This window comes from Miscanthus floridulus, chromosome 6 (assembly GCF_019320115.1).
Source record: "Miscanthus floridulus cultivar M001 chromosome 6, ASM1932011v1, whole genome shotgun sequence".
Classification (NCBI taxonomy): domain Eukaryota; kingdom Viridiplantae; phylum Streptophyta; class Magnoliopsida; order Poales; family Poaceae; genus Miscanthus; species Miscanthus floridulus.
Window position 1 is genome coordinate 129,298,798 of NC_089585.1, and position 6,338 is coordinate 129,305,135.

A 6,338-nucleotide genomic window follows, 5' to 3' on the forward strand; every position below is an offset into this window, starting at 1 on the left:
TAATGGTAGCCTGATTGGAGATCAATTTTGGAGAACACCTTGGCTCCAGCTAGCTGATCAAACAAAGTATCTATGTAGGGCAAAGGATACTTGTTCTTAATCGTTACCGCATTAAGAGGGCGGTAATCCACACACATCCGAAGGATGCCATCCTTCTTCACAAAAATGGCTGGGCAACCCCATGGTGAAGAACTAGGATGGATGGAACCTTTTTCCATCAACTCTTCTAGCTGCTTCTTTATCTCAGCCAATTCCCTTAGAGCCATGCGGTACGGGCGTTGAGAGTTAGGAGTAGTACCAGGCTCTAGCTCAATGGAGAATTCCACCTCTCTGTCCGGTGGCAACCCAGGTAGATCTTCAAGAAATACATCCAAGAACCCACATACTACCAGAATAGAGGTAAGATCAAGAGAGACTTCAGCATGAGTAGCAACAGGTAAGACTAGATTTGAGGGTACAAGAAGGGACATCCTATCCTTAGAAGAAGGAAACCGTAACTCAACACTTCTCCACTTCAAATCCAAGACTACCCCATACACCCGTAACCAGTTCATTCCAAGGATTGCATCAATGCCTTGCCCAGGGAGTAACATGAACAGTAGGCGGTAAGTGTGGGTGGCTAATACCAAGCTTACTATGTCTATCTGGGTATTGATGCACATCTATGAACCCGCAACAAGGATTCTATAGGCATACGATATAGACATAAGTGGTATATTGTGCTGGTCTATAAATCCCATGCTCATAAATGAATGTGATGCACCAGAATCGAACAACACATAAGCTGGATGCGAATCGATGGTAAACATACCAGCCATCACCGATTCCTACCACAATATCTGCTCAGCATATGTGAAATTCACCTATCCAGATCGGCTAGCTGGCACCTTCCTCTTGATCACTATCCGCTTGATTAGCCTAGAGTTCGTCGATGGCTGTGCAGACTGAGCTAGCTGGTTCTAGGGACACTCTCGAGCATAGTGGCCATCTTTGCCACATTTGAAACAAGCACTAGGCTTGTTCCCCAATCCTTGGCGAGGTGGGACCTACTGTCCCTGAGGCTGCTGGGGCTGCACCTGCTAAGTGGGTGCATGGTACTATGTGGAAGAAGTCTAAGAAGTATGATGGGGCTACCGAAATGAATGCCCGCCTGATGATTGATAGGGCACCTGTCGAACAACCTATACCTTCCCAGTATGAGGGAGGCTAGAAGACCCCATGGCCACCCGCTTTCTCTTCCACTCTGCCTGGGAATCCCGTTGCAAGCCCTCCATGGCGATGTCAGCATTCATCATTACCCCGAAGGTCAGATAGTTCCCAGTGTACAATTTCTCCTGAAGGATGTAAGAGAGGCCATGATAGAAGTGGTCCTTTTTCTTGTCAGTGTCCACATGAATGCCAGCATACTGGGACAAGTGATTAAACTTATTGACGTAGTCCATCACTGTCATACTCCCTTGTCGCAGTTTTAGGAACTTAGTTAGCTTTCGGTTGAGGACACCAGCAGGAATATAGAACTCTCTAAATGCCATGGTGAACTCCTACCAGGTCACCGGATGATCCGACTAGTGAGAATAATTTTCCGACTCCAAGAAATATGATAAGCTTTATGGTTTGCTAGTTTCCTTTTTGCAGAAAGCAGTACTAATAGTGAGTCCTTATCGATGTCATTATTAATAGCCGTATTAGTTTGTTATCTAGCCATTCTATGTAAGCACATGTTCTACTTTCAAGCAAGAGTTGAGCAATCAGTTCCATTTCAGCACCTTCTATCTTCTAGTTCTTACTACGGTGCTAGGCATGAAACAAGCCGTACCAGATTGCGTGGTGATTTGCGAATCAATGCCCTAGCTGGCTACCCTAAAAACACATGCCCCGCTTATACCCCAGGCATAAGTAGGACTAACCCATCACCCTCCTATCCTAGGTGTCTAGGTCCCCGTCCAAACTTGGACTCCAAGCCCCCACTCCTAAGTCCTGGACTCAGTGCAGTGCAAGGACCTCTACCATCCCCACCTCCAATCAACCAGTCCAAAAAGAGCTAGATCCATGACAAGAGAGCAACAAGTCTTCCCTACGCCCATACCCAAGTATGTGCTCGGGATAATAAATCTGTGACTTGCCCCGATGACTTATACAACGACCGGTCCTTAACTGACACAGACAGGGAAAAAGTGTAACCAAGCTATGCTCTGTTGGCCGTAGGACACAACCTCTTACACCCACTAATTTCTAAACCATATCCCTGCCCGGTCACCATTTTCTTTCCACCATTTTATCATGAGTGATCATAATTATCACCTATCACGAGTAACGGCAGGTTACTCACGCTACCGAATTCCTGTGCATAGCAGCTACTCGACCTAAACTAGTAGAACTCATGGGTAGATATATTTATGCATGTAGTTTCCATAAAATGTCTGGAACATAAATACACAACATATATATATTCAGTGATCAGTAAAAATATGGGTTATGCACTGGGGCTTGTCTTGGGCAGGCGGTGGGTCAACAAAGCTAGCACTAAAAGGCTCTAGGGCTCCCTCCTGCATGAGGATCTCCTTCTCGTACTCCTCAATGACCTCTTCGTAATCCTATTTGTCCACGGGCACGAACTCTACCAACTCGTGATCTACATGCATGAAATAATGATGCAACACTTAATAATATGGCAACAACAGCTCTTAAAATAAACTATATCTTATCAAGTTACTAAGCTAGTCCTACCGGCTAAGGTACTAAGTTATCTACCATTACCACTTACAAGTATGAAGCATGACCTACATTAACACAACAACTAAAGATATTTTTACTCCTAATATCGATTTACTCTATATATGATAAAACAAGGATAATAGCTACTCTATTTATCAACGTACTCTAGGGCTACAAAATTTACAACAAGTACATAATAATCTAGTGAGCCTACTGAAAAAAAATTCATAGCTATAGCTATCACCAATTTACTACAAAAATTCCTACATATATTAATCTACCTAATACTAAGCTCTCTAGTTTGGATTTATTAACCTATCACTATCATAGCTATCTATAAACTAACTACACTAACAGATAGACGACATTTTTGTGAACCTAACAAACTTGGTTTCACTATTTTTGGACATCTACATAATTTACTATAATTTCATAAAGTTCAGCTAAAAACTATATTGAATAAATATTTGTAATTCACTGGAAAATTGAAAAACCGATTTCACAGCGCGGCCCACGAGCGAACAGCTCGGCCCACTCTGGCGTCCCGCCCGCGCGCACATGGTCGAGTCCCCCGGGCACCCACGTGTGCACCGGCGTGGTGGCGCTAGCACCGGGTGGCTACGCTGGCCACACCAGACCCTCACTACCCAATCTAAGGAGACGATGCTCACCTCGACGTCAACTCAAAGCGGTGGGAGGCAAGACGGTGAACGAAGACGCTGTCCCGAGCTCCCTCCATGGTGACAGACTCCTCCCTACGACGACAGGCGCATTCCTATGAGCCAAGGCACAGAGAACATGAAGAAGCTCAAGGATGGGCAACGACGACTCACCCCAAACCTACCAGTCGTGGTGGCTTGATCAGAGACTGACCGAGCGAGCCTAGCCACGCGCGCATGACAAGCCTCGTGACGGTGGCGATGGCACGACTACAGCGGCAATGCTGAGCAGGTAGTAGCAGGGCGAAATGGGGTGCACACGGGATAGAGTGGAGCAGGGCGAAGGTACCGTGCCAACGAATTGGACGGAGGTGGACGGGGCTAGGGGAATTAAATGGGCGCTACCGTGGAGTCTTAAAGTGACCGATGGCGAAGAACTTCAAATTGGGGCTCGACACCAGCTGGCAGCAGCAGTGGAAGTGTTCAGCACGTAGCTAGGTCTCTACTCCATCCACGGGCGCACATAATTTCATGGATTTGGCCAACGCTGCGAGCTTGCCTCGGCACGGCCCGACGATAGAGGAACAAGGAAGTTAGGTAAGGTTGGCCTGGCGCTGTCATGGCGGGATGTGGCCATCAACACCAAGCATAAGCGTGCACGGGCGAAGGGGAATAGCAAGACATGCACAAGGCGCTTGGCTGCAATGCCATAACCCGCAAGCCGACGATGGCTCAGTATTGCGCCGCAGTGGACGGCGCTGACCAGGGGAGGCAACAGTGCAGCGTTGATGAGCCAAAGTGATGGCAAGAGCAGGCGACACTTCCGTGCATGGCAAGGCGACGTGCGGGTAGAGCCAAATGTGGCCATGCGCTCACGGCACCACACAGGCAAGCCCAAAGCGACAGGCGGGCATGACGGTGGGGCAGAGCTACCAGGCTTGCCGTAGTGTGTGGCGTGACTCAATGCGGGCAGCGACACGGTGCATCAGCAACAACGTACTGACCAGGACAGCAGGCCCACGGCGACGATGGCGGTGGCCGAGCAGTCGGTGCGCGGCAATGGTGGTGCTGGTCCGTGCGGCGGTGTGCGTGCGTGCCAGGGCGCAGTAATGACGGCACGCCCTATAGTGTGGGGCCAACAGCAGGGCCGGCCAGTGCGGTGGCAGACGCTTGGGCAGGCGGCCAAGGCGCGGCAACGACAACAGTGACAATGAGGCGTGCGCGTCGGGTAGCCAGCGCGGTGATGCAGTGTCAGCACGGAGATCACGCCCAGACACAACAACCGTGTCATGCACGCTTTTTAAAGCATCCCAAAAACTCACCTCAAGGCTCCGATCTCTAAACCAACTATTTTACGCACACGATGGCATGTCAAGCTACTAAAACGAACCCTAAACCCATGCCACCACTTGACCCGATCCTTCGATAAAAATTCCCAAACCTTGCTTCGTCGATCCGTTTTCCGACTTAAGAAACAACTAAGTTATTCGTTCGGATTCGCGTCACTTTTGATTTCCAAACTACCAACTGTGCTAGCTAGTGACTCTTGTTCTCGACCGTGAGTATTTCACCGTCACCTACAAAGCTTGTCCTACGACTTTATTAAAGTTTCGCATGTGCGTTCTATAGCCTTTTCGTTCAATAAAAATTTTTTTAGAACACCAAGTGATACAACGTGACATGAAATGTAACATTCATTTTGTGTTTCAATTGAACGTTTCAAATTCCGTATATTGCTTTACACCTTATATTACACACAAGTACACATAAGTATAATGCTTATGCAGTGTTTTTGCAAAAACTGTATAGTGTAACACCGAGGGTGTTACACCATGACACCGCCTGATGATGGAGATGGACGTGGCCAGTTGCGCTGTGCCCGGTGGGGCCACCATCGAGGACGGGATGGCGCTGTACGTGCCACCGCCGATGTTGAGCGGGTGATGGTGGGGGGTTGAAGACGAAGCTGATATATGGAGCCCACGCGTTAGCAATTGGAGGGAGAGAAGGAGCAGGGGTACATAGGTCATTTCGCATGCTTTGTAGGCCTTCTCAGGCTCCCTGGCACGCTGGCGTGCCCATCTGACGTGTCACCTCAACAAAAATGACAAAAACGTAGGAGGGTTACTGTTTACGATGGTAAATGTGTAGAGGCGCATATAAAGATGGAAAACAGAGGAGTGCCATCGATAAGGATAGCAAAAAGTTAAAATTCCCAGGCGATAAGGGAGCAAGAAGTGGGGAATGGGAAGGCGTCGGAGAAGAGAGAAGAGGAAGAGAGGAGCACAAGGCTCTATCTGGGGCAGTGAAGGGCACGGACGGAACAAATGGAAGCTATAGTGTGGGTCCCTTTTGTTAGTGAGATGGCGGTCTGTCTCTTCTAGGGGCATCAGATAGAGAAGCTCTAGGGGCGATTCCAATTACGTGGTCGGTCTGCAAATATCTTTGTTTGGTTTCAATAGAGAAAAAACTAGTTTACCTCCCTCAATTACGATGTTCGTTCGATTTTCTTTTTTAAACTATAATTTTTTTGGGAAAATTGTGTTCTTGCCTTTGTCCAGTACTTCAATTATGATTTTGCCCCCTGTTTTTTCAACTTTGTGTTTTTACCCTTGTTATTTTGAATTGAACTGTCCGTCTGCCTCTCTTTTGGATGTCCGTCAAATACCCAGGCAATAGATAGATTAAAAAAATTTGAAACCTGAAAAGAAAAGGCCAAATGATCATAGTGCCCCGTATCTCTTTCTGGCTCTTCCTCGACTCGTCCAAACACACACCACCAGGAGCGGGCCGTTGTGCGATGCAGGCTCGTGTGGTGTAGGGCGATGTGGTGCCTGGCGGCGGTGCGGCGGCGCGGAGTGGGCTCGGGCACGGTGCGCGGGGGCAGGCGACGTGGCATCTCGGAGCAGGCGGCGCGACATCGAGAGCGGGCAGCGGCGGTGCCTGGTGACGGGTGTCCGCGGC